At 42.6% G+C, this 23,950-nt stretch overlaps 1 protein-coding gene and 1 long non-coding RNA gene across 6 annotated transcripts in view; one reads left to right on the top strand and one right to left on the bottom strand.

The window, feature by feature from the left end:
- Nucleotides 1-9,922: 9,922 nt before the first annotated feature.
- On the bottom strand, nt 9,923-12,932 carry LOC105097588 (uncharacterized). The gene is made up of 4 exons (XR_837960.3): nt 12,622-12,932; nt 11,836-11,910; nt 10,352-10,453; nt 9,923-10,240 (listed from the first exon to the last, which is right to left on the bottom strand). It is a non-coding gene; the product is annotated as an uncharacterized LOC105097588 (long non-coding RNA).
- Nucleotides 12,933-13,179: 247 nt separating this feature from the next.
- Nucleotides 13,180-23,950, top strand: part of SMAD2 (SMAD family member 2) — a 70,454-nt gene continuing 59,683 nt past the window's right edge. For 2 of the 5 annotated variants that reach the window (XM_064480323.1, XM_031441960.2), the window contains exons 1-2: nt 13,180-13,476; nt 13,808-13,891. The gene's annotated coding sequence lies outside the window, so the exon portion shown is untranslated. Of the gene's footprint in view, nt 13,477-13,512; nt 13,532-13,807; nt 13,892-23,950 lie in introns of those variants that run through there. The other 3 variants (XM_031441961.2, XM_031441962.2, XM_064480322.1) reach the window with 3 other exon arrangements.

Here is a 23,950-nt window from a genome sequence, read left to right as displayed (position 1 = left end):
ATAATATAATAAAATAGTAAAATGTAAATAAGGTTTAAGGAAAATATAAACTAGGATACAATAGTAAGATTATGAGGAAAATATACAATTCACACAGTTACATACGCAGATTATAAGGTCCTACATGTTGAGCTGTATTTTTAAAAATTTTTTTGATTTTTTTTTGTAGGGGGAGGTAATTAGGTTTGTTTGTTTGTTTGTTTGTTTGTTTGTTTATAGAGGAGTTATCGGGGATTGAACCCAGGACCTCATGCATGCTAAGCATGTGTGTTGAGCTGTATCTTTGACTCTAAGCTTCCAGGATAGCCAAAGTGAATACACACAATTGCTTACTTAGTTCTCTCTTTCCACAAAGAAAACCTTTGCCAATTCTTTGAGAGAAGTAAAGTTGTTCTGGCAACAAGTTCTAGAAGCTGACCCCAAGATAAAGGTTGAGTGCAATAGTTTATTTGAGAGGTGATCCCAGAAAGCGTTGGTAGGAGTATAGGGAAGTCAGACATGGAGGGGAAAGAACTGAATGAAGGGCATTCTTTGAGCAGGTGTGTAGAGCACTCATCGGGTTAGTCCCCTCTCAGGGACAAGGAAACGGCGGCATCCCATCCATCACTAGCTGAAGCTTACTCCTGGGGGCACTGACGTCCCAGCACGTCTGGCCTGCCTGGAACACACGCCAACAGGGAGCTCTCAGCTGGAGAGTGACATTGTGCCGATTTTCAGGCCCAGGCCTTAAGACCCCGGCAGCTTCCACCTTCTCTTAGGACACTCACCTTAGGAGCCTTAAGATGCCATTCAGGCTGCTGAGGCCTCTGGGCTGTGAAGTAACGGGACTGCATGAAGAGACCATGTGTAGGTGTGCGGACCAACAGTCAGCACCACCTGCCAAGCATGGGAGTGGAGATGCATCCAGATGATGCCAGTATGAGTGGAGCCAGCCCACCCTCCAACCTTTGGGGTTCCCAGCTGAGACCCCAGACATCATAGAATAGAGACAAGCCATCGCCACTGTGTCCTGCCCCAGTTCCTGACACACAAGACCCGTGGTTGTTTTATGCCGTTGTGTTTTGAGGTAGCTGGTTACACAACAGTGAAAACTGGAATGATTCATCATTGTAATCACTCCTCAGTTCCTCTGCCCTTTTCCCAGTTCTTTATTTTCACGTGGCAAAAACCCAACCCTGGCTAATCCAACTCTCCCTTTATTCCACACCTGCAATCTCACAGCTGAATATACCAGAAATGCTCGGCTTACCCAGGTTAAGAGGCACAGTCCCTAAAACAGCCTCCACCCCACTTCCCCTGCTCTTCCCTTGCTCATTCTGCCCCTCCTTGCTCTACCTTAACTGGCCTGCCTGCCCTGCTCCTGCCCCAGGGCCATTGCCCTCACTGTCCCACTGCCTTAGAGCCTCCTTCCCCAGACCTGTGTGTGGCTGGCTCCTTCACCTCCCGCGAGTCTCAGCTCCTATGTGACCTTCTCAGTATAGACTTCTCTAACCAACCCCTCCACCCTTACTCCGGCACGTCCTATTCTTCCCTGCTTTATTTCTCGCCTCCAAATTTAGCACCCCCGATATTTACTACTCATTGTTCTGATTTTCTAAACCCCACCCCCCAGTTAGATGCAAGCCTGGAGAGGATAGAGATTTTCATTTGTTTCATTGAATGATTCTTGCTGTTTTCCAGCGTCTAGAATAGTGCCGGACACATAGCACATGCTTCGTAGATATTTTAGACTGAGACGCTCTCCATTCTAGGGATGAGCTAGCCACTCCATTCCAGGCTAGGCCCGGCTGAAACCCCGTAACAGAAAGCCTCCTGCGACAGCAAGCCTGACGGGCCGCAGCCTTCCGTAACTCCTTGTCCGGCATGATTACATCTCTGATCCCGCTGAAATGCAGCCTGCAGGCCACTTGGCCCTGCCGCTTTATCTGGAGCCTCTGGGCTACGGTGCTCCTACATCCAGGCAAGAGCACTCTGTTTCCAGCTGCATCTCTTATCCTCCCCCTGCACCCCAGGATACAGCCCCATCTCGGGGGTCCGAGCAGGCTTAGGTGGGGTGTGGAGAAGGGACCCAGGCCTGGGCAGCAGCATGCCTCCCCCTGTGCTACATCCCCACCAGGCTCAGAAGTAGAACCGAGGCCCTGCAGAAAGACACCTGCATTTCCCTGGTGACTGCCAGTGTCCAAGCCTAGGTCTCAGACGGCCTTTTTATCGCTTTCCCTAGAGCCAGAGAGTGGATATGCAAACAAGATCCCGAAGGTCAGTTACCAGAGAACCCAGCCTCATTCCTGCTCAGCTGAGCCGGGAGGTTGCCCACATGTCTGCACGTGGTGCATATTTCCTGGGTTTTACCTCATTTGGAAACATCCACTGTGGCTTACTGATCTCAGGCAAGTTATTTTTATCTCTATGGGGACTTTGCTGTTTATAAGAAAAATCCTTTATTTCTGGAGTCATTTGGAAATTAAATGAGACAAAGTAAGCTTTAGGAGCCTTGCACAATGACAGGACTAACAATGATGTTTCGCTGTCTTCCTCCCCCTGACCTCCCTTATCCTTGGTTGAAGCGGAAGTTCACTGAGAGAAGGAACCACATCTGCCATCCTTTGTATCTTTCACATCTTCAGAGCCCATAGGATAGTGCTCTGCCTGTGATGTTTAATAAATGCATATTTATTACACTCCCAATTTTCCACCCTGAATTGCACCAGAGGATACAAAGATTTCCAAAGCAAAAATATCTAAAAGACTCTTAGTTGAAGGCCTCTTGATATAGGGTTCTTTTTTTAAAAAAATTGTATTACTATAATTGTGCTAATGAAAGAGATTTGTGCTGAGACTGAATTATTTTGTAGTGCCTGCTCTTCTAAATAAGTAATTCATTAAATATATACAATATATCTTTGTGGGGTTTTTTTTCTTTCTTCATGTCTTACTTGATTTACTATCTAATGCCTGGAAATGACGAACCAAGCATAAGGAAACATTTTATAGTCTCAGAGATCAGAGTAATCTCTTGTATATAGGAGGGTCTAAATCCATATTTATTGAATGATAAAATAATGTAAAACATTACTAGTATTACAAGTTGACACCAAATTTGAAAATTTTGATTAAAAGGAAACATACTTGCTTCTAATAACAAGACAGAGAAGTAGCATTTCATGAATTCTTTTTCATATTGTACATTTTTCAACAAGCTCTTGTGTTTATGTTTTGTTTTTTGAGGGTCAGACGTTCAGTGACTGCTTAAGTCTGCTGAATTTTGAATCTTTCCCCTTCAAGCCATGGATCTTTCCTTAACCTGGCATTCTTATTCAGTTTCATCTCTTTCCCCAACTCCTCATGCCCCTCCTCTCTCTGTCTCTTCCTTCCTCCCTCCTCTCACTTCTGGGCCTCTGCACATCTGCTTTCCTTCACTTTTTTGACTCCTTGCCTGGATAACTCCTGGCAGTATCATCTTAGTTATAAATGCCTCTTCTTCTGGGAAGCCTACCCTGACCAAACCAGGTGAGCTGCCTCCCCCACAGCTGTCTCCTCTAACAAAAGAAAGGTTCCTGCAGGGCAAGGACTGTTTCCGGCTCCTTCTCCTCCCAGCACAGCACTAAGTCCCTGACACAAAGTAGAATCTCCCGGAACACACAGCTCTGTTGAATGAACAGAAAACTTGCCTCCTTGGCATCTTTGGACAGAAGTCACAAAATGTCATTGGAAAGATAATTGTTTCATTAGCTTAGTGAACTATTTTATATATTGGCAGCCAATTCCAATAGCAGCAAGGCTGTATGTTTACCAAGCTTTCAATATACATTAAAAATCCTTTATAAAAAGCCTGGCAGAATCTTGTAGACTGAGGGGCAGCATACTTAGAGTGGAACAAAAGGGGAGAGGAAATTTTAGAATAAAGTTATGATCTATAAAGTAGTAGAAAAATTTATATAATGTTCATAGCAGCATTATTCTTCAGAGCCAAAAAAGTGGAAACAACTTAAATGCCCATCAAGTGATGAATGAATGAATAAACAAAGTGTGGCATACCCATCCCATACAATTGAATATTATTTGCCCACGAAAAGGAATGAATTTCTGAGGCATGCTGCCACATGGATGAACCTTGAAAACATTATGCTAACTTAAAGAAGCCAGTCACAAGAGGCCATGTACTGGATAATTCCATTTACATGAGACATCTATAACAGGAAAATCTATAAAGGCAAAAAACTAGATTAATGGTTGGTAGGGTTGAGGTGAGTGAAGAGAGAAAGGGGAGTGACTGCTAATGGTATGAGGTTTATTTTGGAGGTGATGAAATCTTTGAAACTTAGATTGTGATGATGGCTGCACAGCTCTGTGAATATACTAAAAAACATTGAACTGTGCAGTTTAAATGGGCAAATTGCATGGTTTGTGAATATCTCAACAAAGCTGTTTTTGAAAAGCAGTAGAGAACATTTGTTGAAAAGTTATACCTCAGTTGACTGTGGAAAAAATTAATTTTCTACATAATCTTTACTGGTTATAGTTCTAGTTGGTGCTTCTTGGTAAGTGAAAAATCAGATCTCTAAAATCTGGCCCTTTGAACCCCTGTGTGCACACCCAGGAAGCCCCACTTATGGTTGACCTGCCAATGATTGAGTCTCAATTACGAGATGCTAAAGATGCCAGCTGAGCTGCCACAGCATGATGAACTGAAGGGAGAAAGAGGTAAATGAGGTGAGTACAAAGTATTCAAAGGACACAGCATAATGAGGAAGGAAACAGCAAAATTACGTTTGTGGTGTAAAATGTGAACACATACCTGGAAACTGACAGCTTGTGAAAGCACAATTAGTTTTGTGGAGACCTCTCCTGCTAGCTGTCCGATTTGGGGAGTCTTCATTCCAGGCACCGGTGTGGTTGGGGGAGGTAGAACACCCGCATTCCAGTCCTGGCTCTGTCATTTATTCACCATTCAACAAACGATTATTACAAGTCCTCTACAAGCCAGGCACTGTATCTAGCCCTGTTGACTCGAAGTTCAAAGAGACACACCCTATCTCAAGGGTGCCATTTTTCAGAGAAAGGCGATAAAAAAGTATAGAAAGTGCTGTGTTGGGGAGAAGGGGACCTGTTCCCCCTCCAGGAATAAAGAAAGAAGAGGTCAGAGTGAGGACGAGGCTTAACCATTAGTTGAAGTTGTATGGTTTCCTGGTTGTTTGCTGTCCCACAAGCATGTCAGCTACTTGAGGAAAGAGAGGCTTTCTATCTAATTTTTTTTTTTTTAAAAGCTTTATAGAGGCATGATTCACGTACTGCACAATTCACTCATTTGAAGTATGCAATAGTTTTTAGTATTCATAGATTTATACAATTAACACCACAATTTAATTTTAGAGTATTTTTATTACTCCAACAAGGAACTCTGTATCCATTAGCAATCCTCCCAGTCCGAGCCCCCTCCACTCTCAGACCTGGCCAACCACTACCTTCTGTCTGTGTAGATTTGCCTATGCTGGATGTTTCCTATCAACGTGACTGGCTTCTTTCACTTAGCATAATGTTTTCAAGGTTCATCCATGTGGTAGCATGCCTCTGAATGTCATTCCTTTTCATAGCCAAATAATATTGCATTGTAGGGTCTTTGTCCATTCATCAGTTGATGGGCACTTCAGCTGTTTCCACTTTTTTGGCTTTTATGAATAATGCTGCTCTGAATGATTGTCGGTAAGATTTTGGGCACATGCTGCCATTTCTCTTGGGGGTACCCTAGGAGTGGAACTGTTGGATCATATGGTTACTCTTTAATCTCTTTTGAGGAACTTCAGACTGTTTTCCAAAGTCCACCATTTTATATTCCTCTCATTGATTTCTCTCCATCCTTGCCAACACTTGATATTTTCTGTCTTTTTGACCATACATCACAGTGGGTGCAGTCACCACAATCATTTCTGTATCCCTAGTGCCTCAAAGACAACCTGGCACGGGCAGATGTAAATTTATTTGTTGAGCAAATCTGAGAACATAGTGGACATTTGTCATTTGGGGGATCCCCCAAATCTGACCCTCTTTCCTTTTTGGGTGGGATTATCTAGTCCTTGCTGGAAAGAAGCAGATCCCAATTACTACATAGAAGTCAAAAAATGTCAGCTCCGTACTTTGCCACACCTACCAACAACTAGCGCAAGGAACACGTTAAGCTTAGTAAACCTAATGGATTTGCCACAAGCTTCAAAGAGGGAGCTCCCGTAATGCAACGTAGGTTTGGTGGAGAATCCTCTCTGGTGGCAGTAATGGGCACTGCAGTGACATCCGGTTTCCAGAGCAACAGAGCTGGGAGTGCCAGGGGTGGGTGGTACCTGTGTCCAGTGCCACGGAACCGGAAGGTAAGCTGAGGTATCCCGTTTTGAGTGGTGGTGGTGACCTCCCTCAATGTGTTTGCTGTGATATTGGTTGTGATCCCAGCTGCTGCCCAGGCTTCCTTGTTCTTGCTTACTGTCTGAGCCTGTTTCTGCAGACTTCCCAGAAATATTGTCAGCCACCCAATATTCTTTCACAAAATCTCTTTTCTCAAGTCGGCAATGTCAGTTCCTTCTGCTGCTTGCAACAAAAAACCTGACTGTTACAATGAATACTGGATGCGTGAGTGGGTAGATGGATGGATTGATCAGTGGATGAATGGGGCTACATGGAGACAGTATTTTGAAGTATGAGTAGAGGTTCCTCAGGCACAAATGCATTCCAGGCAGAACAAAGAGCACAGCGTAGGCATTGAGCAATGAGAGAGCACGGTGCACTGGGAAAATGTCAGGAATTCAGTCTGGCTCGGGTATAAGCGCAAGGTGGGGGGCGGTGAGGTGTAAAGCTAGAGAGACTAGCCTAGGACAGATCATGAAGGATCTTTTAGGTTATGCTAAAGATTTTTGATTCTACCTTAAAAAAAAACCTCTATCAATTTAACCAAGATAGTGACATTATCAGATTTGCATTTAGAAAATATGCTATTAAAAAAAGGAATCAAGAAGGAGAATGAACTGGAGGACAGCAAGACTACAGATGGGAAGACCAGTTAAGGGGCTCCAGCAATCATTCCACTGAAAGATACTGAAGGTCTGAATCAAGGGAGTGAGCTTTGGGCAAGAGGAACTGGGTCTGCGATGTATTACGGAGAGAGAGCTGAGAGGAATTTTTGTCCTCATTTTGATACACAGGAATTAAGAAAGAAGGAAGATCATGCATGACTTCAAGGTTTTGTCTTAAATAAGGCAGAGATGGTGACGTCATGTATGCATGCAACTACTCCTTCAACAAAAATTTAATTAGCGACTCATTGTGGGAGGTGCTGGGTACAATGCAGTGAATGAGGCAGACCTGCTCCTACCTTTGCTGTGGTGACAACAGCTCTATGTTAGGCCCTGTTTATGTGTCTTCGATTTTCTGGGTCTCTTGCTCTGACTCAGCTGCCACCATGAGTGACTTAGGGTGTGGTCTGACTGCCCAAGGCAGACCAGACACATACCAGTAGTTTCTTTCCATCTCTTCTGGACTCCAGGGCAGGGAGGGATCTGGCTTTCTAAATGGCTATTAAATAATACGGATAGCAAAACTGGTAAGTATGGGAAAGTTTGCTCCCTGTGGAATCAAGCTTTGACCAAGCGGAGACAGGAGACATAAAGATAAAATTCCTCCCTTCCTCAGATTGTTCCAAGGCATGATTCCTCCATAGTGTCTGTCTGGTCAACTGGTTGTACCTGTCAAGGGACTGGCTGCATCTCCTCAGGGCTCGTCATGAAGCAGTGTTCAGCCCAGTAATGCAGCACTATGCACTGCTTCCCAGGCTTCCTTGCCTTTCCCCTGTCCCTGCCCTGGGATAGTATCTCTTAAATCAAGCATCAGCATCCTCGCATCAGGCTCTGTTTTCTCGGGGACTGGGCTAGAACACATCCAGAGAGGAAGACAGGAGATGATTTCAGTTTTCACATGCTTTGAGTTTGAGTGAATTTGAGGGAAAATTATTCATCCATTCAAAAATATGTATTGAGTGCCTCCATGTATGCTTGAATCAGGGATAAGATGGTGAACAAAATAGACATGCTTGAGTGGCGATGCTCCGGCAAACAAAACAGACATGTTTCCTGTTCTTATAGAGCTTACATTCGATAGGAAGAAGTGACAAATGATAAATCAGTACAGAAACAAATGAACATGGTAAGTCCAGATAATGATAAGCGTTTTGAAGACAAATTTTAAAAGGTGATATGACAGTGTGACTGGTGTGGAGGGCGGTGGTTCTAATGTAGACTGGGTGGTCAAGGGAACAGAGGATGGGTAGAAGCGAAAGACTTCCCCAAGAGGAGGAGCTGGTCACCCACAGGAAATGGCTGGGTGAACAGACTGGGAGACAGACATATTTGTCTGGGGTTGGGGTTTAGGTGTGGAGAGGAAATTTGCCCCTATTTTCACTGCAAAATAGTTGGTCAGGACGTATGCATAGAAGAGAAAAGGGAGATTGAAGAGGGTGGCAAAGGCATGGGTGAGGGAATAGACCAGGGACAGGTAAGAGGGTCAGCAGGCAGTGTCCGAGCAGGAGAGGTAGACACTGTATGTATAACCCCTGGCGCTAAGTGGCCATAGGACTTTGGAAAAGCCTGGCTCTCGGTTTCCTTATCTGCAGAGTAAGAGCATTGATCCGGCTCCATTATTGTACGAAGGCAAGGAGGAGCTGATAAGAAACTTCTACAGAGCTATATAATTCACCTCTTGAAAGACTTCTGAAGTCTTTATGACCCAACAGTAATCAGCTCTCTCCCATCATTCATTACATCCTGGCGACTCATCATCTAACACAACTGTCAGACTCTTTTGGCAAAATGTCTTTTTCATAGCTGAGGACTGTTTACAGTAAGGACAAACAATTGGGGCTTATTAATGCAATCATTAGGACACTGATTATGCCTCTATTGTCTACCCTCGTCAGTTATGTTAAATAAGCTCTTTAGTCTTCATCAGAGCAATTATGCTAATATGCTTGAAATTTTCCAAGAGTATTATAGCTTCATGCTTATCCTGCCTAGCAGCAGCCTGGCTCGGTCAATATTGTCACACAGACAATTATAAACAAGGCATAAGGTCTTATTGTTGACATATGACTACTGAATTATCCCCTTCACAACAGAACTTTAAAAAATTTGTCCATTGTTCTTCCAGGGTTTAGATACTGGCCCCTGTTTAGTTTTTTCCAAAATATGTAGATTTCAGATACTGTTTAAATGCCTTTATGGGAGTGCTCATTGCATTGGAATTGTATTGCAATTTTCCAGGTAATGTTTGAACAATCATTAGATTAGCTATCCAATGATAAACTATCAAATGATTCTTTATGCTTTTAAATGTAAAGAAATATTAATTATCAGATGCCTGGAGAATGATGAGAAAAATAACTTGTTTTTCTCCAAATGTTTTTCTCTATACCAGAGCCAACTTCTCTCCCAATCTCATTCTCTTTAAATCTAAAGAAACAAAAACAACAAAAAAACAAAAAAAACCTTTCTTGCATGCTTTGTTTTCTTGAATGATTTTGGCCATGGAATGAGAATTACCCACCATGATCAACCAATGCTTTTATGATAGGCACATAACAGATACCTGATAAATACTTGCTGAAATTAATCTTTTGTCTTGTATCTGCTTTATTCTTGCCTCCAGCATTTCCCATCAGATGTTAAATGTTTTTAATTATTAATAAAAATTAGCATGTGAATGAGGATTCTGTGTGTGTGTATGTTTGTAGAGGCAGGTGTACACATCTTCAACATGAGTTCATTTAAAATATGAAATTTCATTGTATTAAGATAAAAATCCAGCTGGTGTTGGGTTTCTTCTTTATCATTTACAACAAAAGTAACCCCACACATTTGCTCTTTACAATTTTTACTTAGATTACCTCACTTAATCAGTGTCCTTTCAGTCGCAAATAACTGGATCTTTAAAATATAATGTTCCCTGCAACTTAGTTCCAAGAGGATGAGCAAATATAGAGATCAGATGGTCACAAGATACTCAATAATTGTATTGAAGGCAACTACAAACTGGAAAGATGGGGCAAAGTTGTGTAGAATGCTTGCAGACCTGACACATATACAGCCTTCTTCTGCTATGCAAATGCTGCATTTCACATTTCTTCAATTACGTGGTGTTTTTTTTATCTTAGGGTGTGGGAAAACAACTGAGAACAAGACATTGTCCTTGTCCTTCAGGAATTTACAATCTAAATGGACAGACAAAACACATACATGAGAAGTTAAAAAATTGCTCAAGACTAAACTAACAGATCAAGACATTAATCAAAGCAGAGTCGTGGAATGTAAATAATTCTGACCATGAGAAAAAAACTCATAGGTGAGTGATTCCTTTGGGCTGGAGTAACCATGAAGGGCTTCATAGATTTAGCAGAGTAAAGATGGAATATGAGTTGTATCTTCTGAAAAAAAAAAAAAAGATACATACACACACACACACATATGTATATATTTTAAACTCAAACTACAGAAGAATTAATAAAATTAAAATTTTCCACTCTTGACTTCAAGGTTCTCTTTCTGAAGCAACCACCATTACCATTTTCTTTATGTGTCTTTCCAATACATTTTACTACTTTTAAATGGATTCTGAATTGATTTTGGTTTTTCAACATCATGCATAATGAAGGGTTAAACTTGGTGTCTAGCCTCATAAAAATAAGACTTACTCAATATAATTTATACAATAGGGACCTACTGATAAGTCTTGAGGTACCCGAGTGGATTTCCAAGTTGATTGTTGCCACGGCAATCCCTGCTCCATCTGCCTTCAGTTTCTGTCTTGACCCACTTTGGCTTAGATGAATTTCTAGCTGAGGGGACACTAGGCATGCTCCTTTTCTAAGCTTTTTGGGGACTGCATTGGTAGCCAGATTGCCTTTCCTCCCCTTTCCTCAATCTTACAGATCCTGGAAGGCTTCCTAACTGGAAAAGTTAGGGACCCAAAGTCTGACGCTTTGGAGAGATGGTCTAACTTAGACCTCAATCACATTATCCACTGGATTAATGTGCCCCTCAAAGTATCTAACTCCCTGGGAACAGGTTCTTCTGGAATTCCAGCTAGATCTGCTTCTTTTTTGACTTCTACTAACCCAAAATGGACACTCAAATGCATACCCTGGTTACATATGAGAAAATATTTGTGTGACTAAGGGTGGCTTTCTATAGGCCATTCCATATTAAAATCGTTGGCTTGTGTTAGCAGGAAGAAGGACCAAAAAATCATAAACAGCCTTCCAACTTCTCAATGGAACAATCTTTGCCCCAGACCATCCTCCCTGATGGCTCTAAGAAGTGGAAAGAGAAATCTTAGGAGGTGAAACAGCTCCACCAATTGGCTTCCTGGATCTCCTTCAGAAGCTATTTTTAGAAGGGTGAGTAGAGCTGCCTCTAAACTGACATGGGAGACACCCTCCTGGAGGGACACTTCTGAAGGAAGAATTTCTTCTCAGTAGGTTCATTTTAGCATTCGTGCTTGTAGGCAACAGAAGGGAAGAGAGGATCACAATTACTGCTTCTCTTTTAATTTCAAAGCCCTGTGCTATTCATTTTCATATACATATTTTATTTAATCAGCACCCAACTATATTTAAGTAGCTATCATTGCAGGTGAGTTTCAATTGCCAAAGGTTACAAAGTTGGCGCACAGCTGCATTCACAAATACAATCTGCCTAACTCCAGGGTTTACTCTCTTCATCACAAACTTTGGATGAGAAAAGTATTTCCAAGTTTGAGGAGCAAGATGGTGGAAATGAAGGAGTTTTTAAAGGATATTTAGAAAACCTGTAAGACTCAGAGGATGGCCAAATCTCTCTCCAGGTCCAACTGAAGGCACTCTCCTCAGGGAAGCCTTCACTTCTGAAAAGAAAGAGTATATTTTAAGCACTCTTACTGTTTGAAATGGTCGTTTGGTACTTCCTGCTTACTGATTTGAATTGGTAGTGACGCTTTATCTTGAGTCCCCTGTTAAATCCACGAAGTATGGAGTACATGAGAAGGAGTGCTGGACAGTGAACCCAGAAAACTCTGTTCTAGTCTTGTCTCTGCCACCAACTACGTGAGACCTAAGTTTCTTTTTAACTTTAGTTCTATGGTGCTCCCTGCCTAACATTGTAGGTGCTTAATAAAATGCTTGATGTGATTAGTTGGGTTCAGTGTTTCAGCAGATGACGGGTGTCCGAAAGGCAAAAGCGATAAAGTTACATAAGTGCGGTTATGACCCCACCAGCTTTGGGCAGCCAGCAGCTTAGCGGCTTGTACTGCAGACGCGTGATGTTGGGGCCTAAGAGCATTGCCTGAACAGTGCAGAAATGAGAAAGGACGATAACTCAGCAATTAAGGGTCATCGTGCCAGGCACTTATACTTTAGCCTTCACAAGAATCATTCAGAGCATGCATAAACGGCACCATCTCAACGAAGGCAGAACTGAGGACTCGGTTAAAGAAAAATACCTGGCATCCCCTTCCCAGGCCCTAAGGCTCAGAAAAGATCTCCGCCCAGGGCTTATTTACATCTCGCACCCCGCCCCCGTTTACCACCACGAGGGCCCCGCCCACTTATTCACATACGGGCGCGCCCAGTGTGGGTCTGGTACCCCGGCTTCTGCAGAACCCTCTTCTGCCCCTGGCTTGTCCGGTCCCCGGGGCCTCCCCGGGAATGAGCACTTATCCACTCCCGGCTTGACTATGGAAGGTGGGCGAGGCGGCGGCCCTCGACAGGCCCCACCCAATGGCTCTGGAGAGAGACCGGGAGGGGGACCAGGGCCAAGGTAATGAGGAATGGGTGGCCGCTAGACCAGCAGGTTACGTGCCTTCCCCTCCCCTTCCCAGAGCCTCTCGTGGAAGCGTGCCGGAGACGAAGCCAACCGGAACCGCGGGCGTCCCACCCCACCTCGTCCTCCGCCGCCCCGCCGCCCGCCTGACCGCCCGCCCGGCCGCGCCTCGCCTCACGCTCTACGGGGGAGGCGGGACCAATCAGCGAGCGACGTCTCCCTTCCGATTCGAGGCCCCCGACGCGCGGCTCACACCCCGAGCACCCCACGCGCTGATTGGCTGCGACCGCCGCCGGTCCGGCCGGGAGGGCGGGGCGTCCGAAGGGAAAGGAGGTGGGGAGGTAGTGGCCCGCGACTCTCCGAGCCCCGCTCGCGCCACGGCCCTTCTCGGGCGCTCGGCCTCCTTCCTTCCCTCCTCCGCTCGCCCCGTCTTCCGTGCGCGCCGAGCGCTGCGCTCGGCCGGCGTGCCTCGCGCCCTAACGGGCGGCCGGGGGCTCCAATCAGCGGGCGGCAGGGTGCCAGCCCCGGGGCTGCGCCGACGAATCGGCGGGGCTCGCGGCCCGGGGTGGGAGGCGGGTCTACCGCGCGGCCGCGGCGGCGGAGGAGCAGCTCCCAGCCAGCAGCCAGCGAGCGCCGAGCGAGCCGCCCGGAGGTGGGTGCGCCGCGCCGCTGCGGCCGGCGGCGGAGGGCGCAGGGCGGAAGCGGAGGTGGGCCGGCGGGCGCGGCGGGCGAGGGCTCAGCGGTCCCGGCCGCCCGGGGTGGGGGCGAGGCGGGTGCGCGCTTGAGGGGAGGAGGGGCAGCGGCGGGACGCGCGTCCCCACCCCCTCCTTCCCGCGGGCGGCGGCCGGGCCCGCGCTCCCTCCCCGTAAGCCGGGGCCGCGGGCCGGACTCCGACTGGGGGGCGGGGCGGGGCGGGAGGCCGGGCGGCCGCGAGAGTGTTTTCAGTTCCGCCTCCAATCGCCCATTCCCCTTTCCCCTCCCAGCCCCTCATCCCATTCGGAAGAGGAAGGAACAAAAGGTCCCGGACCCCCGGCTCTGACGGGGCGGGACCCGGAGCCTCGGTCCAGGTAACGCCGCGGCGCCCGGCGGGCCCTCGGGGCTGGGGTGCGGCGGTGTGGGGCCCGGGTCCGCGAGGCTGGCCGCGTCACATGGCCTCGGGGACCCGGGGCTGGGGTGTGGCGAGGTCGGGGCCGCGGGGCGCCGGGCCCTCGGGGTGCGGGATCGCGGGGCGGGGTAGCCGGAGGGACGGGGTCGGCGCCGGGAGCTGCCAGCCCGCCCGCGCGCCCGGGGCGGGGGCCGGCTGTGGCCCGTCCCCTCCGCCGAGAACACACACTGTAGTTTGTGGTTCTGATTTTCAAAGCCAGAGGGACAGAGCTCTGGTTTCGGGAGTCGTTGGGAAGCCGAGTTAGGAGCGTGAGATACTTTGCTTCCACTTTTTTTTTTTTTTTTTGGTTCTGTAACCTTTGTTAACCATTCTGGTTTTGGGGTTCAGAATCGCTTGTGTGTACTCTCGTATAAACACGCACACGTCTCATACTCTGTGCAGATCCTTCTCTACTCACTTGTGAAAGTTGCCCTGTGAGCGCAGCCTATTAGTTTTTATTACACGCCTTTAGAGAGCACGCTAATTGATTTCATGTATTTCAAACTTGGTTTTCAGATCTGCAACTTCAATTGTTTTGTTCTCTCCTGAGGGATACTGCTCTTGGGCTGGGTTAGGTACTTTTGTCTCTTACTTATTTAACCCTTTTGTGGTTGTGGTATCCTTTTGATCCTGAACAAAAGAAGAACATTACTTAGGTCGGTTTTGTTATTCCTTCCTCTTGTCCCTTTAAAAGCTAAATCCTACCACTTTGTTGTCAACTAAACCTTTAAAAAGCGTTTCCAGGTAAGACGAATTTGGAAATAGTATTTTCTCCGTAAGTCATTTCTTGTTTGTTAAGAGTTTGGAGTATCCTAGATTTTGGTGTTTTAAACTTATAAAACGACGCAGGTGAAGTAAGTGATCACACAAACTTACTTGGATTAATTACATCTTTTCAAAAATGGTCCCTGAAATTTGATTAATTTCCAGAATTCTGAATTTCTTTTAAATAATCTTAGTTCCTTTTCATTTTCTCTCTTCTGATTTCATATGAATTGAACCTTCACTGATTGTAAGCTGTTTTCCTTGAGACTAAGAAGATAATAAATTTTCGGTTACTCTGAAAATACAGTAGCTTTTGTTCTAGTTTTGACCCGTTTAAAATAGAAAAGTTTTCCTTACACAGATGTGTAAGGCAAATAGTTACATGAAATTTGAGTTTTAATGTGAATGAATAAATAAGTGAAGCAAATATATACAGAGATGGAAGAAATAATGTAAAATGGATTTCATAAATGTATCATGATTTGAGAATTCTTTTTTCATTTGCCTTAAAAAAAAAGCCGTATAGGATATTGATAGAATTTTATCCACCAAAAGGTCACTTAGCAAACGTATTAAAATCAGAAAGTAACACTGATTTATTTTTAAAATTCCTAAGTCTTTTTTTTTTTTTTTTCACCATAAAATTAGTTGTGGTAGTAAATAAGAGTAGTTCAAGTCTGTGGGCATTTCTAGGGTGAGTATCCACTTATACTCATGTTAAAATTAATTGAGTTTAAAATAGTTCATTGGCCTGTATAATAATGTAATGATTGGAAACATCCATTTCTGGGTTTGTTTTAGTAAGAAATTGCTGTTAGAACTTAATTTTTGTACTTTGTAGCTGTACCTTCTAAAGTGATTTCACATTGTAGGTGTTCAACAAAAGTTTGGTTTTTCAAGGTTGTTACTCACCTGGACCTAGCCGTAAGTGTTCAAATCGCTGCACAATCTGTAAGGTTCATGAAATAATAGTCTTGTAAGAAACTGTGCAGAGTAATTTCCTGTTGTTTGTGGTTGTCAGGCTTGGTATGTGTTTTAACTCTTAAGTTGGAATTTGGGGATAGCTTTGTATATTTCAGCAGAAAATCTCTTACCCAGGAACAAATGTGGTTTCTACTTCAAGATGACAAAAGTCCTCTTTTCAATTTCCTATTATAAATATTGCAAATATGTTGCTATAATCTTGTTACTTCACATTGTGGAAAATATGTGAGTGAAAAACAGTTTACATAACCTGCTGATCAAAGACCTATTGAATTTTTACATTTTGCAGATATTTTCAGTTTTGACTTTCATAAAGGTCTGAAAGCTCTCCTTATTCTTACTTGGTTTTGATTCTGTTGTTTTTGTACTTGAGGACTTCTAAGGCCTCGTTTTGTAGCAGCTTTTTTATACAGGTGTTTTTGTAATGCATATAAAAGCTGTATTTAGTGCAGTCTGGCAGATGGAGGCTTATTCATATTCTTGGGACAAGAGTCATTTTTAGAGGATGGAGAGGGGCATGTCTTTTGATGGGAGCAGAGGAACCATTTTTAAGCTCTTAGTTTCTGTAAGAGAAAAGATGTTTTCCACTAAGTATTGCAAAGGCATGTTAGAAAATGTGAAATACAGAGGTTTCAAAACTAGTTCAGGAGAGGTTACACATTTATGCAATAAATAATTTGTATTTATTGAACAAGCAGCGTTTATTCATTTAACCAGCAGTAAAATAGCATTTTGCTGTGTGTCAGGCTCTGGACTAGGCAGTAAAGTAACAGGGAATAAATATATCCCAGACCTTTAATGGCATTAGAAAAGTAGGAAGTCTTCATATCTCCTTGCCCTGTCCTCCAGTGTTTAGAGTAAGAAATTCATGTTAGTGTGCAAATTGAGGGGGATTGTAATACATGACTGAGCTAGTTTCTAAAGTATGCTTACATTGCTTTCGTTTGAATGTAGAGGTCAGCATTAGGGAAGGTGTCGAGTGTTAACCCATATTGTCACTGGGCACAGTTAGTGTATGTGATGGTGGAGATACTTGTCATCATATTTGCATAATCTGTACAAACTGAAGATATAGCCAGTCTTTCAGACACATTAGTTGCTGAGCAGATGAACTCTTGCCGATCTAAGCCTAATTTGGCCACTGTTTGATTATCCATTGCCTTTTAGTTATAGAAACTGGTTAGGGAAGGAAAGCAAACCTGAATCAGTCAGGTTCCAATGAACGAATCAGAAATAAAGTGTAAATACAATTAGCTAAAGCGAGAATAAGGATTGGGTTGCACTCTTGTGTAGTGGAAAGGCCATGGGCTTTGGAAGCAGAGAGACCTAGGCTTACAGTCAGTTCCTCAGTTAATGTGTTGGGCAAATTACTCCTGAGCCTTGGTTTTCTGACTGAAAATGGAGGTAATAACACCTACCTCTTAAGATTATTACAAAGATCACATCATTGATCGTGATTAAAGTACTTAGAGTAGAGCCTCAGACCTGAGGGTCTTCTCACATGATCTCTTTTGTTCTCCTCTGGTTGTAGCTTTCAGTTGTTTTCTTTCTAATCCAGATGATTTTCCAACTCTTTTATCCTTGACCTATTATAAAATGAGTTTGAGGAACAGACACTAGCGAAAAGGCCTAAGGTAGCCAAATTGTCCAAATCCTTACATCTTACAGCTGTAGTCATCCGAGAGCCATTGCCACCCTTAGTTAGAACATGTTCACGTTTATTTCAAATGTTTCTAACGAGCAAAGTTTTCTGGCTTTTAAACCCACAGTAGATTAGAGACAAGTAGATTGTGGGTAATGTGGGAGGTTTGGGGGAGTCTAGCCGGGGGTGGGGGAGGAGGATGGGGAACTGTTAAGTCTGTCTATTGTAAGGAAAAACACGTAACAGCCTGGTGAGGATAATGGAGATAACACGAAAACAAATACTCAGAGCCTAACCAGCATGTCTGGGACCATTAAGTGCAGGACCAGACTTGAAAGCGTAGTAATGAATGTTCATCAATTAGCTTAAATCATATTTGGGAAAAAATTTTAAAGGGCACAATAATCTACATAATATACCTTAGATTGTTATTCAGGATAATTAACAAATTTTCTTAAAGGGGTAGAACATTGTTCTATAGGTAGTGACTTATTTCCTGAAAGTTGCCTACTCTGACCAGGGTGTTTTTCATTTGTTTCGCCATTCAGAGTGCTGTGATTCCAGACTGAAAAGCCTTTCGTGCTAGGCCGGTAATAAAGAAAGCTGATCTAAGTGGTGTAGTACCCCATGCCACACCTTTTCTTCAGAATAAGTCCTTCTTTTTGTCAGTCTGCAGGAGTGTCATGTAAAACTTTTCACTCAGGCTTTAGGTGTGCTTAGGGGTTTCTAGGACTGAACAAGTGTGAATAGGTGGCTGGTCTGTTGAGGGCTTACTTCTTCTTGTATGTGACTTCTGTCCAGTATTAAGCTTGATAGTTTTTTTTGGATGCTTCGCCTTCCTATCTGAGGGTTAGTTTCTAAACCATCTACTCCATCAAATATTAGTTGGTGACCTTGTAATTTGTAGGTAGCCTTAGCTTTTTTTTTTTAAAAGGACTTTTTTTTTAACCAGTGGTTCAAAAGTGGTCTAGTCTTTTTTGTTTAGTAATACACAGTTTAGGCATATTGCTTATGTCTGATGAATTTTGATCATTTCTCCAGATTGGTATAATTGAGATGTGTTCAGCTAGGACGTCTTTCAATGCTGATTATAGATAAGTATGTCAAGGATAGCTCTGAGCTTCAGTTTCAGTACTTTCACATAGAGAATGTAAATTTGCCAGGCAGATGGATTTGGACACTGCCTCTGTTTTGGCTAAATAGCCAGAAATAATTTTGGCTTGTATGTATGTAAGGTAATTGTGATTTACACACTTGTCTTACATTCCGGAGTATATGGGTTCCTCTTAGATGTAAGTGAGCCACACTGTTAGGACAGGTGCCCTGTTACTTCAATCTGTCTTAAGGTTTGTGCTTTTCAGAAAACAGAAATCTGAAAGTGATTAATTCTCATTAAAATTTGTCATCAATAGTTCCAGGTAGTTCTGTCATTTTTCAAAATATTGGGATTACTTTGGGCTCAAGATTAGAGCAATGGAAAGTAAGTGTACACAGACTTTAGTTTTGATCTCTTCAGTACACATGCTCAATTTGCATCTGAAAAACCTGCATTTCCTTCATCTAGAGTGTCCTACCCTGACCTCCCTTCTCTTTTAGAGGGGAGGGCATAATTTCAGGTTTAATGTATTCAGTTAGTAAGGAAGAATAACTGGGTTCATTATGTTGAGCCTTTCTATTCAAAGACTCTGAGGAAGCAGCATAGTAAATGTGTAATCTTGTAATTTGCCTGTTTAAGATAAAATACGTTTGCATATGCTACTTCAGCTTTTTCCAAAAATTGTATAAAGAGATAATGGTTAAGGGCTTGTAAATATTAAGGAAATGCTCCGTCTTAATCACATCCTTCATTACAAAATGTGGGGTGGTAAATCTGGTTTTCAAAGTTCACAGAATAAACTCCTGATAAATGGTGCAACGGAAGCTGGGCAGGCCCATGGGCTTTCTCCCTTGATTTGAATGAACTATGGAAACTTTTTTGTTGACTGGAGATGCTCTGTCTGTGGCAGTGAATGCAAATTTTCCACATTAAGACCAACCTTTTACTTTATAGATAGGAGGTTAGGCTGTAGTTCATGTAAGCTGGTCAGTTAAACTTTTCTTTATACAATGTTTTAGGTATAGGGAGGGTCCTGCTTTGGCCTGAGGTTTGTGCATTGTCCATTTCTGCTTTAAACCAGTTTTCAAATCTAAAGCACATAACAGCAACCAGAAAGAAGGCCCTTCAAATAATAACAGCAGCACCATTATGCAGAATCTCAAAATGTAAGAAAAGTGGCAGTTGCCTGCTTAGTTTTCCTCTCACCCTTACCCCCAGGAAGCGCTTGAAGCTCTACTGAGGAATAATAGATCGTAGAGAAAAATCTTTGCTTGTAGACCCATGCTGTTCAGTATAGTAGACACTAGCCACATGTGGCTGTTTAGCACTTGAAATATGGCTACTGTGACTGAGGAAATGATTGTTAAATTTAATTTAAATAAATTTTAATCTAGCAGAAAGCTCTATTGGGCAAAGCTGCTGTAGATTTTACTTTAATTGCACTTTTACACTCTGAGGACTGTACCCATTTGATGTGAGTGTAAGTTGTTGTTTAGCAGAAGGTCAGTACAAACTCTGGGAGTTTGAAGAGAAATTGGAGTACTGAATATTTGTGCTGATTTGAATCTGGGCTTGTTTAGTCTCTTAATAGTTGGATGCCTTTTTATAATCCAGAGATGATAAACTAGTATGTAATTTTATGTTTACAAGCTGAATATAGACCTATAGATTTCACACAGTGCATTAAAGGTGAAAGGAATGTAACTCAAATAGAGAACAGATAGACTGTTCACACAGCAGACCCCATAGGATGCGGACTTGCGCTACACTAATGACCTGCTTTTAGGGTTAAATTCAAGCTCTGACATTAGGTTTTAACAGTCCATAAAATTGAACACATGAATGTTTTTTATTTGCTTTTGTTTAAAAGCACCCATCACTCTCCATGGGGCCAACTTTGGTTTCCAGTTGGCAGTGTCTGGCCTTACTAGTGTACAACTATGGGGAAAAAAAAAGCGTAGTTACAGTGAGAATTGAGAAATCTGTTTTTTTTTTTTTTTAATAAACTAGTTTTTATTTTTTAACGCTTTCTATTATCTTGGTTTCTTTGACTAAAACAGTTGTAAAAATCCAGGTCCTTAGTAATCTTGCTTTTTTCCCTACCTTGGGTGATGCATGTTTGAACACGAATTGGCAAAGATCTGATAGTGGTTGTATATACTATATCAGCAAGAACTTGGGTGTTCTTTAAGGGGCAGCACTGTCACATTTCAAGTATTTTATGTTGAAATGTATAAGTTGATTTTCTTTTGAAATAAATATATAGGTATTTGGGGAATATTTTGTATTTGCAGTTTGAAGACATTTGAAATCTACATTTGCTTTCTGTATTTGACGACTTTTCTTTGTTCCAGACTTGAACTTCATGAAGTGTCTTTTACTGCTCTTTTTCATATCCCTCTTCCCACTGCCCTTTTAGAAGTCATCACTGATTTCAGAATTGCCAAGTTTAGCAGTCTTTTCTCAATTATCCTACTGGTTTCTTCAGTGTTTGCCATCATTGACTATACTCTCTTTATCTAGATTTCTTAAGATCACACAAACAGGCATAGACTAGGCTCATTCCATCTGCTACAAATGTTGGATAAAATGTTGTTTTTTTTTCTCTTATGTGTATAGCTGATCTAGAGGGGGAGAGAGAGAGAAAAGTCTCCAGGTAACAGAAACTTAGAAAATCAGTGGCAAGGAAAAGCTGTGCAAAAGGAGATAAAACTGGGAACAGTATGCTAACACACACACACACACACAAACACGCGCACGCATGTGCGCGCGTCTCTATGGAAGAACTAGAAAAACACTAGTCTTTGTAGATGGACTTAGAATCACATGAAGGCCAAGCTGGGTAAAATAAAAAGCAGACACTAGCTGGATGTAGAAGGGTGGATTTTTTAAAAAATAGGTAATATATTATTCACCAAAAGATAAAAAAGGATATGGAGTGAAAAGTCTTTGCCAGCCTGTCCCTTGCCACCCAGTTGCCTTTCCAAAGGCAAGTAGCTTAACTAGGTTTTCTTGTATTGTTCCGGAGATTTTATGCATAATAGGAGCAACTTTGTGCATATATTGCCTGTTAGTACACATGGTCCTATATTTTGCTTAATAATGCGTCTCGTAGGTTAGTCCATGTTAGTACTTACTGAGTACCTTTTTACTTTTTCTTTTGGTTGCACAGTATTCTTTTTTATGAGTGTCTATAATATATTTCATCAGTCTATTGATGGACACGGTTATTTCCAGTCTTGCAGTATTAAAAACAGTGCTACAACAAATAATTTTGTTTATACATCATTATCCACATAGATAGGATAGATTTCTGGAAGCAGGTCAGAAATACCTACATTTGTGTATTTATTTTAGAGAATGTACTTTATTCATTTTTTGAAGGTAGTAAGTGCATATGGTGCAAAATTCAAAAGGAACAAAATAGTAAATAATGAAAATAATCCTCCCTCAGATCTCTTACCTCCTCATACCCAGTTCCACTATCTGGAAGTGTAACCACTGTTACTAGGCTCTTGTGTGTCTTTCTGGAGCTGCTCTATTCAGTAGGTAGCCACTAGCCACATGGGGCCCTTGAACTCTTGAAATGTAGCAAGCCCAAATTGAGATGGGCTGCAAGTGTAAAATACACACTAGATTTATAACACCTAATTAAGAAAATAAGAGTGTAAAATAGTCCCATCTTTCGTGTTGATTATACCTTGAATATAGTATTTTAGGTTTAGTGGGGTAAATTTATTAAATTATTTAACTGATAACTTGTAACTATTTTTACTGTACTTTTTTTTTTTAACGTAGCTAGTAGAAAATGTACAGTTACCTGTGTGGTTTGCATCCTATCTCTGTTGGACGGCACTGGCCTAAAGAAATTCTATGTATATATAAACACGTCTAAATATATGAGAATTCCTTTTATCAGGTAGAGTTTTTTTCCTTTGCATTATAATCTTTAGGGTCAGAAATCTCAATGTTGGTTCAAAGGTGCCAGGCAGTTCTTTATTGTCACATTCACTCTCAGCCATTTACCATGATCATTGTGAGTCTTATCAGTGCAAGTCATGCCTCCATTGACTGTTAAGATGTTTGTCCACTTTGGAGAGAAGCCTGGTATTATTCTTGTTACGTGTTTTTGAACCTACGCCAGTCTGCACCCATTGCCTACACCTGCTACACAGCAGTTGTCCTGGGATCCCCGTCACTCTCATCTTATGGGGTTCCTTACCCTTTCTCCTTTGTTTGAGCCCCTGTTCTTTTCTCTCCCTTCTTTTGATGAAACATATCCTTCAAGGCTTTCCTTGAGAGAGAATGTGTTGGGTAAATATCTGGAGATGTCACATGTCTGAAATTACCTTTATCTGATGCTGGGTGGATAATAGAATTCTAGGTTGAAAATAAATGTTTTTCAGAATTATGAGAGCATTGCTCTTTTGACTTCACTTAGTGTTACTGTGGAGAAAACCGAATCTATTCTGATTCTTTTCTAAATGACCTTTTAAAAGATTCATCTTTGGAGACTTTTGGCACTTCCTTTGTCCTGAGCATTCTGAAGTTTCCTAGCCAGCAGCCTTGATGTTGATGTGTTTCATCCAATGTCCTAGGGTCTTGATGAGCCTTTTTAATCTGGAAAATTCCATCTTTCAGTTCAGGGGATATTCCTTGAATCCTTTGATTGTCAATTCTCCTATCTCCCCCCTGCCCTGCCTCCATTGTCATCTCTGATGCCTGTTTGGAGGTCCTTTTTGGACATTAGACCTCCTGAACTGGTCCTCCAATTTTCTTCATTTTTCTCCACCATTTTCCATCTTTCTTTTTGTTCTACTTTCTGGGAGATTTCCGCTACTTTATCTTCCAACCCTTCCACTGCTCCCTGCTCCCCTCCCCCCATCTCTGCTATCTAGAGCTGTCAAGCTGTCCAGGAGCTCTTCCTTTATTCTTTGAATGTTCCCTTTGTACATGTTTCATTTGTAAAGCTGCTGCTCTTGCTTCAGGGTTGCTATGCCTTCTCTTATTTCGCTAGATACAATGATGATTTTGACAATGTTTTCTTTCTCTGTATAGTCTCAAACTTCTTGAAGTTGCATTTTTCTGTTTTTGTTTGTACTTTTCCTTGGATAATCTAAGTAGTCTCTGATTAAGAAGGTAGGGGTCGAAAAAGCTGATTGGAAACTAAGCATGTGGGTGAGGCTTGTCTCCTTTCAGTTTCATTGTAGAGTGATCTGAGTGGGCTGTTTGTTGGTAAACTCTCAATATTAGTATCTGTATGTCTGTCCTCCTGGGTTGATCAGGTACCCCAGAGAGGAGTCTTGATCTGACTAGTATTTTGGGAGTCAGAGCTTGGTGGAGGAAGGGGTTGGGGAGTGTCTGCATTTAGCATGCTCATGCTCATTTACACCCTCTCTGCTCCTGGTGGTACCCAGGCCATCTCCTAGTCCATCCAGGTAGACTGTTTTACTCTGCCAAGAATAAACATTTAGAGAGAGGGGAGCAGTTACCCA

Source organism: Camelus dromedarius, chromosome 28 (assembly GCF_036321535.1).
Source record: "Camelus dromedarius isolate mCamDro1 chromosome 28, mCamDro1.pat, whole genome shotgun sequence".
NCBI lineage: Eukaryota > Metazoa > Chordata > Mammalia > Artiodactyla > Camelidae > Camelus > Camelus dromedarius.
The sequence above is the reverse complement of the archived record's forward strand: the minus strand, read 5'-3'. Positions and strand labels throughout refer to the sequence as shown.